Raw genomic sequence first — 19,320 nt, forward strand, 5'->3', positions numbered from 1 at the left:
GCTCTGAACATCTGTGAGGCTCCATGAGAGCCCACTGTCAAGCTATTGACATTAAGAAGCGCTTGTTGGGAGGCAACCCAATGTTATTTAATCATTTTTATTTTAGTTTTTCTTTGTTATTTCATGTTTTATTAGGTTGATGATCATGTGGAGTCACAAAAACTACTGAAAAATCAAAAATAGAATGAAAAACAGCATTGAAAATAGAACACCCTGGAGGAAGGGCTTACTGGCATTTAAACGCCAGTAAGGAGCATCTGGCTGGCGTTCAACGCCAAAACAGAGCATGGAGCTGGCGCTGAAGGCCAGAAACAAGCATGAAGCTGGCGTTCAACGCCAGAAATATGCTGCACATGGGCGTTGAACGCCCAGAACAAGCATCACTTCGGTGTCTAAACGCCAGAAATGCATGGAAAGGCATTTTACATGCCTAATTGGTGCAGGGATGTAAATCCTTGACACCTCAAGATCTGTGGACCCCACAGGATCCCCACATACCTCCACTCACCTTCCCTCCTCATAATCCTATATCATCCTTTCCCAAGAACCCTTCACCAATCACCTCAATCTCTCCCCCATCACCTCTTCACCACTCACATCCATACACCCCAACTACCTTCAAAATTCAAAATCTCTTTCCCACCCATATAGCCGAATACATACATCCCTCCATATCTTCTTCTTCTTCTACTATTCTTTCTTATTTTGCTCGAGGGCGAGCAACATTCTAAGTTTGGTGTGGTAAAAGCATAGCTTTTTTTGTTTTTCCATAACCATTAATGGCACCTAAGGCCAGAGAAACCTCTAGAAAGAGGAAAGGGAAGACAAAAGCTTCCACCTCCGAGTCATAGGAGATGGAGAGATTCATCTCAAGGGTCTATAGCTCAGTGGTAGAACATTTGACTGCAAATCAAGAGATCCCTGAGATACCTCAGGGGATACATTTTCCTCCACACAATTATTGGGAGCAACTAAGGGTGGAACATCAAGAGCACTCCATCATCCTTCATGAAATTAGAGAAGATCAAAGAGCAATGAGGGAGGAACAACAAAGTCAAGGAAGAGACATAGAAGAGCTCAAGGACATCATTGGTTCCTCAAGGAGAAAACGCCACCATCACTAAGGTGGACTCATTCCTTGTTCTCAAATTTTCTGTTTTTCGTTTTCTTATGTTAAATGTTTATCTATGTTTATGTCTTTATTACATGATCATTAATGTCTAAGTGTCTATGCCTTAAAGTAGTGAATATGAATCCATCACCTCTCTTAAATGAAAAATGTTTTCAAAACAAAAGAACAAGAAGTACATGGTTTCGAATTCATCCTTGAAACTAGTTTAATTATTTTGATGTGGTGACAATACTTTTTGTTTTCTGAATGAATGCTTGAACAGTGCATATGTCTTTTGAAGTTGTTGTTTATGAATGTTAAATATGTTGGCTCTTGAAAGAATGATGACAAGGAGACATGTTATTTGATAATCTGAAAAATCATAAAAATGATTCTTGAAGCAAGAAAAAGCAGTGAATACAAAGCTTGCAGAAAAAAAAATGGCGAAAAAAAATAGAAAAAGAAAAAGCAAGCAGAAAAAGCCAATAACCCTTAAAACCAAAAGGCAAGGGTAAATAAAAAGGATCCAAGGCTTTGAGCATCAGTGGATAGGAGGGCCTAAAGGAATAAAATACTGGCCTAAGCGGCTAAACCAAGCTGTCCCTAACCATGTGCTTGTGGCGTGAAGGTGTCAAGTAAAAACTTGAGACTGAGCGGTTAAAGTCAAGGCCCAAAGCAAAAAAAGAGTGTGCTTAAGAACCCTGGACACCTCTAATTGGAGACTTTAGCAAAGCTGAGTCACAATCTAAAAAGGTTCACCCAGTTATGTGTCTGTGGCATTTATGTATCCAGTGGTAATACTGGAAAACAAAGTGCTTAGGGCCATGGCCAAGACTCATAAAGTAGCTGTATTCAAGAATCAACATACTGAACTAGGAGAATCAATAACACTATCTGAACTCTGAGTTCCTATAGATGCCAATCATTCTGAACCTCAATGGATAAAGTGAGATGCTAAAACTATTCAAGAGGCAAAAAGCTACAAGTCCCGCTCATCTGATTGGGGCTATGTTTCATTGATATTTTGGAATTTATAGTATATTCTCTTCTTTTTATCTTATTTGATTTTCAGTTGCTTGGGGACAAGCAACAATTTAAGTTTGGTGTTGTGATGAGCGGATAATTTATACGCTTTTTTGGCATTGTTTTTAGTAGGATCTAGTTACTTTTAGGGATGTTTTTATTAGTTTTTATGTTAAAGTCACATTTCTGGACTTTACTATGAGTTTGTATAATTTTCTATGATTTCAGGTATTTTCTGGCTGAAATTGAGGGACTTGAGCAAAAATCAGATTCAGAGGTTGAAGAAGGACTGCTGATGCTGTTGGATTTTGACCTCCCTGCACTCAAAGTGGATTTTCTGGAGCTACAGAACTCAAAATGGCGCGCTCTTAACAGCTTTGGAAAGTAGACATTCAGGGCTTTCCAACAATATATAATTGTCCATACTTTGCCCGAGTTTAGATGATGCAAAAGGGCGTTGAACGCCAGTTCTACGCTGCAGTCTGGAGTTAAACGCCAGAAACACGTCACGAACCAGAGTTGAACAATAAAAACACGTTACAACTTGGCGTTCAACTCCAAAAGAGGCCTCTGCACGTGTAAACTTCAAGCTTAGCCCAAGCACACACCAAGTGGGCCCCGGAACTGGATTTATGCATCAATTACTTACTTCTGTAAACCCTAGTAACTAGTTTAGTATAAATAGGACTTTTTACTATTGTATTAGACATCTTGGGACATCTAGTTCTTAGATCATGGGGGCTGGCCATTCGGCCATGCCTGAACCTTTCACTTATGTATTTTTCAATGGTAGAGTTTCTGCACTCCATAGATTAAGGTGTGGAGCTCTACTGTTCCTCATGATTTAATGCAAAGTACTACTATTTTATATTCAATTCAACTTATTCCGCTTCTAAGATATCTATTCGCACCCAAGAACATGATGAATGTGATGATTATGTGACGCTCATCATCATTCTCACTTATGAACACGTGCCTAACAAACACTTCCGTTCTTCATGCAAACAAGCTAGAATGAGTATCTCTTAGATATCTAATACAAAGGACCGAGTCCGAGATATTAGAATCTTCGTGGTATAAGTTAGAACCCATGGATGGCCATTCCTGAGATCCAAAAAGTCTAAACCTTGTGTGTGGTATTCTGAGTAGGATCTGGGAAGGGATGGCTGTGACGAACTTCAAACTCACGAGTGCTGGGCGTAGTAACAGACGCAAAAGGAGGGTGAATCCTATTCCAGTATGATCGAGAACCTCCAGATGATTAGTCATGCCGTGACAGAGAATTTGGACCTTTTTCACAGAGAGGATGGGATGTAGCCATTGACAACGGTGATGCCCTATATAAAGCATGCCATAGAAAGGAGTAGGAATGATTGGATGAAGACAGTAGGAAAGCAAAGGTTTAGAGGAACGAAAGCATCTCTATACGCTTATCTGAATTTCTCTCCAATGATTTGCATAAGTATTCGTATCTTTATTTTCTGTTTATTTATTATTGTTATTCGAAAACTCCATAACCATTTGATATCTGCCTGACTGAGATTTACAAGATGACCATAGCTTGCTTCATACCAACAATCTACGTGGGATCGACCCTTACTCACGTAAGGTTTTATTACTTGGACGACCCAGTGCACTTGCTGGTTAGTTGTATCGAAGTTGTGACAAATTATGAATTAAGATTAGAGCACTAAGTTTTTGGAGCCAATACCAGGGATCACAATTTCGTGCACCAGAAGGATTATGCGTTCAGTACCAATCCAGCACCACTCTCGCACAACTTTCGAGTGTGCACCACTTTGACGTCGAAATCCTGGTCACGCGGCCGCGTGGGGCACGCGGTCGCGTGGGAAGCCATTATTCCCATATGACGCGGTCGCGTCAGCAACGCGGTCGCGTGGGACGATTTGTGCCATTGGCACGCCTCCAGCGCTGCTCCTGCGTAACTTTCTGTTCATTATTCTCTCCCAATACCTGCAATTTTTTTTTTGAAGAATGCAGAATGCAGTATGCAGAATGCAATGCTTAATGTGAATGCTATGCATGATTCCAGGTTCAATAAAGTAAAAATAAAATTCAAAAACAAACAAAACTAAATAAAATTAAAATTGCAAAAGGAACGATCATACCATGGTGGATTATCTCCCACCTAGCACTTTTAGTTAAAGTCCTTAAGTTGGACATTAGATGAGCTTTCTGTTATGGTGGCTTGCATTTAAATTCATCCAGAAATCTCTACCAATGTTTGGAATGCCAACAGCCTCCGGGGTCCGAAACTAGGCATGTAAAGCTTCTGAGCAGCTTCAAACATATTTTCAGGCTCCCGGGGTGATGAATATCAGAATATTTTCCAGGATCCCAAACTTTGGTTCTAAATCCGCCTTCATTTTGATCTATACTTTTCCATCCGGGCGGTTTGGAAATTAGATTCTCACCAAGATGACCAAACGTTTTCCGAGATCCATTCGATTGAACGTGATACCAATCTGTGCACTTCGAGTTGAAGCTTGGAACCTTATTGAACCTTGTGCACCATCTCTGAGTGCGAGCCATTTCCCTCTTACTCTTAAAACCGCAGAGAGCTCTAAGCTGGCCATCTGTTTCAGGCAAACCATATTCAAGTGGAAAAGTAAAGATTAAAGATAAGGATTGTACCCACTTGAAGCTTGTATTGGGTGGTAATGGCCTTGGGATAGGTGTTTTCGGTGGTTCTGTAAGTTCTACTCCCTTGTGCTCTTCTGTGAATTCCTCCACTTCTTTGCAAGATTCTTCAAATACATCTGTGTCCTGGTCAAAGTCTTCTGTGTCTTTCTCATCACTCGAGTCACAGATTGGAGGTTGAGAGAAATCTACCTCTGCATCATCTTCGTATTCATTTGGGGAAGATTCTTCGATCTCAGAGAATTCACTTACGGATGCAAGTTCATTACTAAGAGAACTTGACTTGTGACTATCACCATCAAGGGAATTTGTGTCTTGGGTTATTCCGTCTAGTTCTTCATAAACGACTTGCCTTGGGGATTGTGTACTGTCCTCCTTAGCATCAACTGTAATGTCCTTGACAGAGTTCTCTTCAGCTCTGAATTCCCTTGGAGGTTCAGCGTCTCCTAAATCTTTAACCAACTCTTCTTCTTGCGTATTGACAACTTCTTCTACTTGTTCTAGTATGAATTCATTCTTTGTCTTGTCCATTGGAGTTTCTAGTATTTCCTTCATGCTACGCTCTTCGTTAGATTGTCCATATGGGGCTGTGGTTGGTCCTTGAATGTTCGCGCATCTAGAAGCTAATTGAATTACTGCTTGCTCCAGTTGTCGAATGGTTGTTTAAAGTTTATTTACTGTTGCCTTAAAGCGAACCTCTGATTCTCGGGGTGATGGATTTGGACATGAAACATAGGGAAGTGGTGGTGCTTGTGGGTGATTGGATTGGAACTGGGGTAGGAAAGGATCATACGATGGCGAATAGTGAAGAGAAGCTTGTGAGTGTGGTGGTTCGAGGTTATGTTGACAGGTTGGTCTATAGGCACGGGCTGGGACTTGTTGGTAGTCACAAGGTTGTCCATCATATCTTTCAGCTGGGTATGCATTGTAGAATGGTTGTTGTCCGTGATATCTTGGAGGGTGTTGTTACCTAAAGGGTTGATTAGATCCTCTTGGCTCCATCCATCCTTGATTGGTCTGACCTTGATGCATATTCCTGCTGTAACTTCTATTTCCTTCAACAAAGTTAGAACCAAACTCAAAGCGAGAGGGGTGAGAGTTCATAGTAGCAAATAAAATTAAAAAGGAAAAACAGAAGTAAATAAATAAGTAAAAGAAAAATATTTACAATAACGAATAATAAGGCACACGTTAGCAGTTCCCCGGCAATGGCGCCATTTTGACGAGAGGAACTTTTGCGTGGTCTAGAAATTTGCGGATAAATCCTCGTTGCAAGTATAGTCTCTAAACCTTTCAAAGTCCTTTCATACAAATGTTTTGGTTGTCACAAGTAACAAACCCCTTAAATAAATTGATAACCGAAGTATTCAAACCTCAGGTCGTCTTCTCAAGGAACTGTAGGGAAGTATGTTCTTATTATTGGTTATGGAGATTGTAAATTGGGGTTTTGAGAATGAGGAGTGAATAGTTTATATAGCAATTAAAGTAAATGAAGAACAAGCAATTTAAATGGCGAGTAAATTAGAGGTCCTATCCTAGTTATCCTTATCAATGATGATGAGAATTGAATCTTAATTCCACTTTGTTAACCTTTACTAAGATAAAGGAAGGTCAAGGGATTAACTGGTTTGATCTTCAAATCCTATTTATTTCCTAAGAAAAGATTGGGATTATTGAAGTTCAATTTAATTAACAAGATAACAATTATCAATCATGTTTGAGTTTGATAACTCCTGAGTTACTGATTTTTTAACCAAGACCAAAAGGAGAAAAATAAATCTATTGGAATAAAAATGTCTGTAACATGGAAGAATTCATAAATCAAATTGCAAAAGTAAATGAAAAGGAATATTGTACCTGCTAAAGAGATAATCCGGAAAGTGAATAAAATCCTAATTCTAAATCCTAATCCTAAAGAGAGAAGAGAGAGGAGAGAACCTCTCTCTAAACTAAATCTAAATCATGAAAACTAACTAATTGGAGGCTCTATTATGAATGGATGCATTCCCCCACTTTATAGCCTCTAATCTGTGTGTTCTGGGCTGAAAATTGGGTCAAAAGCAGCCCAGAAATTGCCCCCTGTGATTTCTGTTACGTCCAGGTTGCCGGCAAGTGACGCGGAGGCGTCGTCCATACGGCTGCGCGGGTTGAGGTTCGCAGATGCGACGTGGACGCGTCATTCACGCGTTTGCGTCATCTAACTTTGAGGCAGCTATGGCAAATTATATATCAAATCGAAGCCCCGGACGTTAGCTTTTTAACACAACTAGAACCGCGTCGTTTGGACCTTTGTAGCTAAAGTTATAGCCGTTTGAGTGCGAAGAGGTCAGGCTGGACAGCTTAGCAGTTTCTCCAACTTCTTGTATTCCTTCCACTTTTGCATGCTTCCTTTCCATCCTCTGAGCCATTCCTGCCCTGTAATCTTTGAAAGCACTTAACACACATATCAAGGCATCTAATGGTAATAAGAGAGGATTAATAATTAGCAAATATAAGATCAAAGAAGCATGTTTTCAATCATACCGCAAAATTAGGAAGGCAAATGTAAAACCATGCAAATAGTATGAATAAGTGGGTAAAGAGTTGATAAAATCCACTCAATTAAGCACAAGATAAACCATAAAATAGTGGTTTATCATTCACCCGAAAATCGCTATCCACCGACGGTGACGACGATGACCTCCCCACACTTAAAATGAAGCATCGTCCTCGATGCTACTGCTCGGGCTCAGAATGGGGGTCAAGAGTCGCATCTGGCTACTGGGGCTGAGGCTGTGGCTCCTCAAGGGGCTGCTAAGCCTCTGGGACGGCCTGTGTCTGTAAAGGTGTATCTGTTTGAGCTGGCTCCTCCTCGTGCTCCTCCTCCTCAGATGCGAAAAAGTTGGGAAAAGGGGGCAACTCAACGCCCAGTGCCACAAACATCTGATCCACTCTGTCCAGGCAAAGCATGATGCGGCGCTCACTACGCTCTATGAAGCGGATCAGATGCTGTACTAAGAGATACGTCAGCTGGGGTGCTGGTGGTGGTGCCGGTGCTGTTGGTGCTGATGGACCTGCTGCGGCTGTGGATGAAGAAGGGCCAGGTGTCGCTACTGCTCTGGCTCTGGAACGGCGCCGGGATGCGGGTTTCTCATGCACCCATGACCCCCACGAAATCACTTCCTCCTTTCCGTAGTCGGGGGGTGGTGTCTCATCATCTGCCTCCCATGGGGCACCTGCCAGCTGAATCATCTCGGTGACCAAAGTGGGAAATGGAAGTATGCCACGGACATGTGCTCGCCACATGTATCTCCTGATCAATCGGAGGAAGTATACCTCCTTTTCCTCCATAACACATCCGATCGGGACAAGCATGTCCACTGGAATTTCAGTAAAGTGGGTGGTCGGCATGACATAATAGGCAAAGATCTGCTGCCATGTCCTAGCCTCCCTCGAAAGATTTGTAAAATGCATCCCCTTAGACTTCTTGTTGTTAGCATCCATCACCCAAGGGGCATCTGGGGTGGCAATAACATCCCTCAGAGCATCATAATCAAATGTCATACAATGTATCGCCACCTCTGCCTGCTCAATGGCATCTGTGTTACCGGTCCTAGGCAGACATTGGAGTCTATCCTCAATAGCTACCTCCGTAACTAATATCTGACCGTCTTGCAGGTGGACTAAATCAAGGGTGTGTCTGAAGAAGTTACTATAAAATTCCTTGACTCATGATGAGTTCACCCTGCCTAGCTACCTATCAATAAAACCTATGCCATCCCCTGAACACGTGTCTGAATGGCTCGCATTGAGTCAGTTGGGATAGCCAGTTTCTTTTCTATATTTAGATTCTTCTTCCGGTATGTCGGGAAGTGGAGCTCGCAGTATAGGTTAGGGAACCTATATGCATCTGTAGGCAGCAGCTGCTGGTTAGCCTTGTCCTCCTCATTAAGAGGGTTCTTGGCATAGTCGTGGTAAGGAAAAAGAGTGAAGGCTTAAGGTTTCTTCCTCTTTCTTGAAGTGACCTTGGCTTTTCCTTTGTCGGCCATCCTGTAAAAGAGATATACAGGATACAAACAATTAAGACACGTAGAGGAAAACAAAGTAAGTCATTAAGCATAAACAAAAGGCAAGAGGATTGACATATTCATGAAGTGAGTCAAAAGAATGAAAACTTGGAATGCAAGCAGACAAAATACAGAATTCGAATCAACTACAGCCAAGAAATCGTGCAATGAGAACAGAGTGCTTGTTTGTTAGGCAGCCATAGTCATCATGCCCAAAAGAACATAAGTGTTAGTGAGAAAAGTAAAAAGAGAGTTAGAATGCTAACAAGGTCAAAAGTTAGAAAACTAAGTCATATGTTAGTGGCATGACAATTATTGGGCTCAACCAAGAGAAGCTCAAATAATTATATAAAGAACAAGCATACCCACAATCATGAGGATGATGCAAGTCATTGATGATGAAATATGAAATTACATCAAAGCATATAATGGAAAACAAGTCATCAACAATGTCATGGTCACTAAGATTGCAGTAATTGGTGTTGAAAGAGTGAAATATGCACTAGTGTAACCCAAACCAAGTTGAAAACCATTTTGAATCAAAAAGGGTTACACCAGTGGAATGCACCAAATATTGCAAGTGAATGAACCATATTCAGGAAAATGCAAGTTAAAGTCAAATGGTAAACTTAGTATGAGTCACAAAAGCATTTGATTTAACTTGGCAGTGAAAGCACATGAAGGTTCACATAGATGAGTTAGGCAAGATATTATTTGTCACAGAAATCCGACAAACAAATTCTTGAACTAACCATTCCAATGCATGTGACGGGAAACAAAAATAAACACGGAAATGGCAACCAAAGTAACCTAAAAATTGAAATTGGTGGAAGTCAAGTGAATCTCAATTTAAAAGTGCCAAGTGCAATTCTAGGTAACGAGTTCGAAAACAACACAATTTCTAGAAATTTAGACAGCATTCCGGTAGTAAAACGGATGTTCCCGGATAGTAAATGGCAGCCAAAAAACTCATGTGAATTCATATATCAGCATGTATATCAAGCAAAGTTTTCCTATGAATTAGGCAACCTCAGACAAAACAATGCAGCTTAATCAGCAAGGCAGCTGGTGCACGAAATTGTGATCATCAACAATGGCGCCAAAGACTTGGTGCTCTCAAACGTGAATCATACTTTGTCACAACTTCGCACAACTAACCAGCAAGTGTACTGGGTCGTCCAAGTAATAAACCTTACGTGAGTAAGGGTCGATCCCATGGAGATTGTCGGCTTGAAGCAAGCTATGGTCACCTTGTAAATCTCAGTCAGGTAGATTCAAATGGTTATGGTGAATTGATAATAAAAGCATAATTAAAATATAAACTAAGATAGAGATACTTATGTAATTCATTGGTGAGAATTTCAGATAAGCGTATAGAGATGCTTTTGTTCCTCCTGAACATCTGCTTTCCTGTTGTCTTCATCCAATCATTCCTACTCCCTTCCATGGCAAGCTGTATGTTGGACATCACCGTTGTCAATGGCTAAATCCCGTCCTCTCTGTAAAAATGGTCCAATGCACTGTCACTGCATGGCTAATCATCTGTCGGTTCTTGATCATACTGGAATAGGATTTACTATCCTTTTGCGTCTGTCACTACGCCCAGCACTCGCGAGTTTGAAGCTCGTCACAGCTATCCTTTCTCAGATCCTACTCGGAATACCACAGACAAGGTTTAGACTTTCCGGATCTCAAGAATGGCCATCCATGGGTTCTAACTTATACCACGAAGACTCTAATATCTCGGACTCGGTCCCCTGTATTAGATATCTAAGAGATACTCATTCTATCTCTTCTTCATGTAGAACAGAAGTGGTTGTCAGGCACGTGTTCATAGGTGAGAATGGTGATGAACATCACATAATCATCACATTCATCATGTTCTTGGGTGCGAATGAATATCTTAGAATAGGAATAAGCTTTAATTGAATAGAAAAAGCAGTAGTACTTCGCATTAATTCATGAAGAACATCAGAGTTCCACACCTTAATCTATGGTGTGTAGAAACTCTACCGTTGAAAGTACATAAGTGATGAAGGTTCAGGCATGGCCGAATGGCCAGCCCCCATAAAGGTATAAGATAGCATAAAACTGATCAAAGATCTGATCCGAAGATGTAAATACAATAGTAAAAAGTCCTATTTATACTAAACTAGTTACTAGGGTTTACAGAAATGAGTAAATGATGCAGAAATCCATTTCTGGGGCCCACTTGGTGTGTGCTTGGGCTGAGCATTGAGCTTTACACGTGTAGAGGCTTCTCTTGGAGTTGAACACCAGTTTGTAACCTGTTTCTGGCGTTTAACTCCACTTTGCAACCTGTTTCTGGTGTTTAACTCCAGAATGCAACATGGAACTGGCGTTGAACGCCAGTTTGCGTCACCTAAACTCGGGCAAAGAATAGACTATTATATATTGCTGGAAAGCCCTGGATGTCTACTTTCCAACGCAATTAAGAGCGCGCCATTTAGAGTTCTGTAGCTCTAGAAAATTCACTTTGAGTGCAGGGAGGTCAGAATCCAACAACATCTGCAGTCCTTCTTCAACCTCTGAATCTGATTTTTGCTCAAGTCCCTCAATTTCAGCCAGAAATTACCTGAAATCACAGAAAAATACACAAACTCATAGTAAAGTCCAGAAATGTGATTTTTATTTAAAAACTAATAAAAATATACTAAAAACTAACTAAATTATACTAAAAACTATGTAAAAACAATGCCAAAAAGCGTATAAATTTTCCGCTAATCACAACACCAAACTTAAATTGTTGCTTGTCCCCAAGCAACTGAAAATCAAATAGGATAAAAAGAAGAGAATATACTATAATTCTAAAATATCAATGAAACTTAGCTCCAATCAGATGAGCGGGACTTGTAGCTTTTTGCCTCTTGAATAGTTTTGGCATCTCACTTTATCCATTGAAGTTCAGAATGATTGGCATCTATAGGAACTTAGAGTTCAGATAGTGTTATTGATTCTCCTAGTTCAGTATGTTGATTCTTGAACACAGTTACTTAATGAGTCTTGGCCGTGGCCCTAAGCACTTTATTTTCCAGTATTACCACCGGATACATAAATGCCACAGACACATAATTGGGTGAACTTTTTCAGATTGTAACTTAGCTTTGCTAAAGTCCCCAATTAGAGGTGTCCAGGGTTCTTAAGCACACTCTATTTTTGCTTTGGACCTTGACTTTGACCGCTCAGTCTCAAGTTTTCACTTGACACCTTCACGCCACAACTACATGGTTAGGGACAGCTTGGTTTAGCCGCTTAGGCCAGGGTTTTATTCCTTTAGGCCCTCCTATCCACTGATGCTCAAAGCCTTGGATCCTTTTTATTACCCTTTCCTTTTGGTTTTAAGGGCTATTGGCTTTTTTCTCTTGCCTTTTGGTTTAAAGAGCTTTTGGCTTTTTCTGCTTGCTTTTTCTTTTTCTTTTTTTTTGCTATTTTTCTCATTTTTTTCCGCAAGCTTTTGTATTCACTGCTTTTTCTTGCTTCAAGAATCATTTTTATGATTTTTCAGATCTTCAAATAACATTTCTCCTTTTTCCTTATTCTTCAAGAGCCAACATATTTAACATTCATAAACCACAATATCAAAAGACATATGCACTGTTCAAGCATTCATTTAGAAAATAAAAAGTATTGTCACCACATCAAAATAATTAAACTAGTTTCAAGGATGAATTCGAAACCATGTACTTCTTGTTCTTTTGTAATTAAAACATTTTTCATTTAAGAAAGGTGATGGATTTATAGGACATTCACAACTTTAAGGCATAGACACTTAGACACTAGTGATCATGTAGTAAAGACACAAACATAAATAAAACATAAAGCTCAAAAAATCGAAAGATAGTAAAATAAATAGACAAGGAGATTAAGGAATGAGTCCACCTTAGTGAGGGTGGCGTCTTCCTCTTCTTGAAGAACCAATGGTGCTCTTGAGCTCCTCTATGTCTCTTCCTTGTCTTTGTTGCTCCTCCCTCATAGCTCTTTGATCTTCTGTAATCTCATGGAGGATGATGGAGTGCTCTTGGTACTCCATCCTTAGTTGTCCCATGTTGGAACTTAATTCTCCTAGGGAGGTATTGATTTGCTCCCAATAATTCTGTGGAGGAAAGTGTATCCCCTGAGGCATCTCAGGGATTTCATGGTTAGGGATTTCTTCATGCTCTTGTTGAGGTCCATGATCTCTTGTTTGCTCCATCCTTTTCTTGGTGATGAGCTTTTGAGATGAATCTCTCCATCTCCTATGACTCAGAGGTGGAAGCCTTTGCCTTCCCTCTCCTCTTTCTAGAGGTTTCTTTGGCCTTAGGTGTCATAAATGGTTATAGAAAAACAAAAAGCAACGCTTTTACCACACCAAACTTAGAAGGTTTGCTCATCCCCGAGCAAAAGAAGAAAGAAAGTAGTAGAAGAAGAAGAAAATGGAGGAGATGGAGGGAGAATGTGTATTCGGCCAAGGGGGTTTTTGGTGGTTATGATGTGTGAGAAGGAAGGAGTGATGGGTTGAATTTGAGTGGGTGGGTATAGGTGGGTTGTATGATGGTTTTGGAGGAGTAATAGAGGTGATTGATGGAGGTTATTTTGGGGAAGAGTGTTATGAGAAGGTGTGAGGAGGAGAGAAGAAGAGGTGTGGTAGGTGGGGATCCTGTAGGGTCCACAGATCCAATGGGGCAAGGACTTAACATCCCTGCTCTAATTAGGCGTGTAAAATGCCCTTGCTGTGCAATCCTGGCATTTAACACCAGACTGCTGCCTGTTTTGGCGTTAAACGCCAGACAGATGCTTGTTTCTGGCGTTTAAATGCCAGAATGCTCCTCCTCCAGGGTGTGCTATTTTTAATGCTATTTTTCATTCTATTTTTTATTTTTTTCAGTAGTTTTTGTGACATCACATGATCATCAACCTAATAAAACACGAAATAACAAAAAGAAAATAAAATAGATATGATTAAATATCATTGGATTGCCTCCCAACAAGCGCTTCTTTAATGTCAATAGCTTGACAGTGAGCTCTCATGGAGCCTCACAGATATTCTGAGCAAGGTTGGAACCTCCCAACACCAAACTTAGAGTTTGAATGTGGGGGTTCAACACCAAACTTAGAGTTTGACTGTGGGGGCTTTGGTTGACTCAGCAGTGAGAGAAGCTTTTCATGCTTCCTCTCCATGGTTACAGAAGGAGATCCTTGAGTTTTAAACACAAGGTTGTCCTCATTCAGTTGAAGGACCAATTCTCCTCTGTCCACATCAATCACAGCTCTTGCTGTGGCTAGGAAGAGTCTTCCAAGGATGATGGATTCATCCTCATCCTTTCCAGTGTCTAGGATTATGAAATCAGTAGGGATGTAAAGGCCTTCAACCTTTACTAACACGTCCTCTACTAATCCATAAGCCTGTTTTCTTGAGTTGTCTGCCATCTCTAATGAGATTTTGGCAGTTTGCACCTCAAGGATCCCAAGTTTCTCCATTACAGAGAGTGGCATTAAGTTTATTCCTGACCCCAGGTCACACAGAGCTTTCTCAAAGGTCATGGTGCCTATGTTACAGGGAATTAAGAATTTACCAGGATCCTGTTTCTTTTGAGGTAATTTCTGCCTATCCAATGCATTCAGTTCATTGGTGAGCAAGGGAGGTTCATCTTTCCAAGTCTCATTACCAAATAATTTGGCATTTAACTTCATGATTGCACCAAGGTACTTAGCAACTTGCTCTTCAGTAACTTCTTCATTCTCTTTAAAAGAAGAATACTCATCAGAGCTCATGAAGGGCAGAAGGAGGTTTAATGGAATCTCTATGGTCTCTAGATGAGCCTCAGATTCCTTTGGTTCCTCAAGGGGATACTCCCTATTGGTCACTGAACGTCCCAGGAGGTATTCCTCACTAGGATTCACGTCCTCTCCCTTCCTTGTAGGTTCGGCCATGATGGTCAAATCAATGGCCTTGCACTCTCTCTTTGGATTTTCTTCTGTATTGCTTGGGAGAGTACTAGGAGGAGTTTCAGTGACCCTTTTACTCAGCTGGTCCACTTGTGCCTCCAAATTTATAATGGAGGACATTGTTTCAATCATGAAACTCACAGTGGCCTTAGATAGATCAGAGACTATATTTGCTAAGCTAGATGGGTTCTGCTCAGAATTCTCTGTCTGTTGCTGAGTGGATGATGGAAAAGGTTTGCTATTGCTAAACCTGTTTCTTCCACCATTATTAAAGCCTTGTTGAGGCTTTTGTTGATCCTTCCATGAGAAATTTGGATGATTTCTCCATGAGGGATTATAGGTGTTTCCATAGGGTTCACCCATGTAATTCACGTCTGCTATTGCAGGGTTCTCAGGATCATAAGCTTCTTCTTCAGAAGATGCCTCTTTAGTACTGTTGGATGATTCCTTCAATCCATTCAGACTCTGAGAGATCATATTGACTTGCTGAGTCAATATTTTGTTCTGAGCCAATATTGCATTCAGCGTATCAATTTCAAGAACTCCCTTCCTTTGAGGCGTCCCATTACTTATAGGATTCCTCTCAGAAGTGTACATGAACTGGTTATTAGCAACCATGTCAATGAGTTCCTGAGCTTCTGCAGGCATTTTTTTTAGGTGAATGGATCCACCTGCAGAGTGGTCCAATGACATATTTGATAACTCAGACAAACCATCATAGAATATATCCAGGATGGTTCATTCTGAAAGCATGTCAGAAGGACACTTTTTGGTCAGTTCTTTGTATTTCTCCCAAGCTTCATAGAGGGATTCACCTTCTTTCTGTTTGAAGGTTTGAACATTCACTCTAAGCTTGCTAAGCTTTTGAGGAGGAAAGAACTTGACTAAGAAAGCCGTGACTAGCTTATCCCAAGAGTTCAGGCTATCTTTAGGTTGAGAGTCCAACCATATTCTAGCTCTGTCTCTTATAGCAAACAGGAAAAGCATAAGTCTGTAGACCTCGGGATCAACCCCATTGGTCTTAACAGTATCACAGATTTGCAAGAATTCAGTTAAGAACTGAAAAGGATCTTCTGATGGAAGTCCATGAAACTTGCAGTTCTGTTGCATCAGAGAAACTAATTGAGGCTTTAGCTCAAAATTGTTTGCTCCAATGGCAGGGATTGAGATGCTTCTTCCATGTAAATTGGAATTTGGTGCAGTAAAGTCACCAAGCATCTTCCTTGCGTTGTTATTATTTTTGGCCATGTCTCCTTCTTTTTCAAAATTTTCAGTCAGATTTTCTCCAGAGAGTTGTGCTTTAGCTTCCCTTAGCTTCCTCTTCAGAGTTCTTTCAGGTTCCGGATCAGCTTCAACAAGAATGTTCTTATCCTTGTTCCTGCTCATATAAAAAAGAGGAGAACAGAAAAGAGGAATCCTCTATGTCACAGTATAGAGATTCCTTTATGTGAGTAGCAAAAAGAGAAAGATAAGAATCCAAACACAGGGGAGAGGAGTGGGTTCGAATTCTTAGATGAAGAAGAGTGTTAGTAAATAAATAAATAATTAGAAGGAGATGAGAGAGAAGAATTTTCGAAAATTATTGAAAAGAAAAGAAAAATATTTTTGTTTTTAATTTAAATTAAAAGTTAAAATTTGAAAATAAGAAAAGAAATAAAATTAAAATTAAAAATAATTAGTTAATTAAAAAGGAATTTTGAAAAAGAGGAAGGTGATTTTCAAAAATTAGAGAGAGAATTAGTTAGGTAGTTTTGAAAAAGATATGATTGAAATAGTAAACTTTTAAAATCAAACAAAAAGTCAAGTAGTTAATTGAAAAAGATTTGAAAATCAATTTTTGAAAAGATAAGAAGTTAGAAAAGAAGTTAGAAAAGATTTTGAAATTGATTTTGAAAAAGATGTGATTGAAACTTATTTTGAAAAAGAAATTTAAAAAAATTTGATTTTTGAAAAAGATTTGAAAAAGATAAGGTTTTTAAATTGAAAATTTGACTTGACTCATAAGAAACAACTAAATTTTAAAAAGTTTTGAAAAAATCAACTCAACTTTTCGAAAATTTATGAGAGAATAAGGGAAAGATATTTTTTTTATTTTTGAATTTTTAATGATGGAAGAGAAAAACATGAAAAATACTTAATGCATGAAAATTTTGGATCAAAACAATTGATGCATGCAAGAACACTTTGAATGTTAAGATGAATACCAGGAACACTTTGAATGTCAAGATGAACACCAAGAACTTATTTTTGAAAATTTTTTTTAGAAAAGAAAAACATGCAAGATACCAAACTTAGAAATTTTCAATGTTGAGACATTAATAATTCAAAAATGCATATGAGAAACAAGAAAAGACACAAAACAAGAAAATATGAAGATCAAACAAGAAGATTTACCAAGAACAACTTGAAGATCATGAAGAATGCAATGCATGAATTTTCAAAAAATGCAAGAAAGAGATAAACATGCAATTGACACCAAACTTATGACTTGACACTAGATTCAAGCAAGAAACATCAAATTATTTTTGGTTTTATGATTTTATTAATTTTTTTTGTATATTTTTCGAAAATAAGAATAATAAAAACAAAAAGATTAAAATTAAAATAAAATTACCTAATCTGAGCAACAAGATGAACCGTCAGTTGTCCAAACTTGAACAATCTCTGGCAACGGCGCTGATGAGCGGATAATTTATACGCTTTTTGACATTGTTTTTAGTATGTTTTTAGTAGGATCTAGTTACTTTTAGGGATATTTTCATTAGTTTTTATGTTAAATTCACATTTCTGGACTTTACTATGAGTTTGTGTGTTTTTCTGTGATTTCAGGTATTTTCTGGATGAAATTGAGGGACTTGAGCAAAAGTCAGATTCAGAGGTTGAAGAAGGACTGCTGATGCTGTTGGATTCTGACCTCCCTGCACTCAAAGTGGATTTTGTGGAGCTACAGAACTCGAAATGGTGAGCTTCCAATTGCGTTGGAAAGTAGACATCCAGGGCTTTCTAGCAATGTATAATAGTCCATACTTTGCTCAAATTTAGACGATGCAAACTGGCGTTCAACGCCAGCTCTCTGCCCAATTCTGGCGTCCAGCGCCAGAAACAAGTTGCAAAGTGGAGTTCAACGCCCAAAATGGCACAAAAGCTGGCGTTCAACTCCAGAAAGAGCCTCTGGACGTGTAACATTCAAGCTCAGCCCAAGCACACACCAAGTCGGCCCCGGAAGTGGATTTATGCATCAATTACTTACTTCTGTAAACCCTAGTGGCTAGTTTATTATAAATAGGACTTTTTACTATTGTATTAGGGATCTTTGGTCTCACTTTTAATCCATTGTTCATCTTAGGAGACTATTGATCACGTTTTGGGGGCTGGCCTCTCGGCCATGCCTGGACCTTTCACTTATGTATTTTCAACGGTAGAGTTTTTACACTCCATAGATTAAGGTGTGGAGCTCTGCTGTTCCTCAAAGATTAATGCAAAGTACTACTGTTTTCCTATTCAATTCATCTTATTTCGCTTCTAAGATATTCATTTGCACTTCAACCTGAATGTGATGAACGTGACAATCATCATCATTCCCTATGAACGCGTGCCTGACAACCACTTCCGTTCTACATTAGATTGAATGAGTATCTCTTAGATCTCTTAATCAGAATCTTCGTGGTATAAGCTAGATTGATGGCGGCATTCATGAGAGTCCGAAAAGTCTAAACCTTGTCCGTGGTATTCCGAGTAGGACTCTGAGATTGAATGACTGTGACGAACTCAAAACTCGTGAGTGCTGGGCGTAGTGACAGACGCAAAAGGATAGTAAATCCTATTCCAGTATGATCGAGAACCTCCAAGATGATTATCCATGCAGTGACAGCGCATCGGACCATTTTCACAGAGAGGAATAGGATGCAACCAACGACAAGGGTGATGCCTCCAGACGATTAGCCGTGCTGTGACAGAGCATTTGGACCATTTTCCCGAGAGAGATCGAAAGTAGCCATTGGCACCAGTGACATCCTTACATAAAGCCAGCCATAGAAAGGAGTAAGATGGATTGGATGAAGACAGCAGGAAAGCAGAAGTTCAGAGGAACAAAAGCATCTCTACACGCTTATCTGAAATTCTCACCAATGATTTACATAAGTATTTCTATCCTTATTTTATTAATTAATTTCGAAAATCCCATTACTATTTTATATCCGCCTGACAGAGATTTACAAGGTGACCATAGCTTGCTTCATACCAACAATCTCCGTGGGATTCGACCCTTACTCACGTAAGGTATTACTTGGACGACCCAGTGCACTTGCTGGTTAGTTGTGCGAAGTTGTGAACCATGGTATTGGCATCATGTTTTTGGTGCCATTGCCAGGGAAAGAAAGAGCAATGAATTTTACATAATCAAAGTGTAATCATAATTTCGTCCACCAAGTTTTTGGCGCCGTTGCCGGGGATTGTTCGAGTTTGGACAACTGACGGTTCATCTTGTTGCTCAGATTAGGTAATTTTCTTTTTGTTTTATTTTCAAAAATTTTT

The 19,320-nt window shown here is 39.6% G+C and overlaps 1 non-coding gene across 1 annotated transcript; it reads left to right on the plus strand.

Annotated features, from left to right (window-relative positions):
- Window positions 1–15,534: 15,534 nt before the first annotated feature.
- LOC112752254 (small nucleolar RNA R71) lies at window positions 15,535–15,642 on the plus strand. Its single transcript, XR_003176701.1, has one exon. It is a non-coding gene; the product is annotated as a small nucleolar RNA R71 (small nucleolar RNA).
- Window positions 15,643–19,320: the final 3,678 nt, after the last annotated feature.

Source organism: Arachis hypogaea, chromosome 15, assembly GCF_003086295.3.
Source record: "Arachis hypogaea cultivar Tifrunner chromosome 15, arahy.Tifrunner.gnm2.J5K5, whole genome shotgun sequence".
In the NCBI taxonomy this organism is placed as follows: Eukaryota; Viridiplantae; Streptophyta; class Magnoliopsida; order Fabales; family Fabaceae; genus Arachis; species Arachis hypogaea.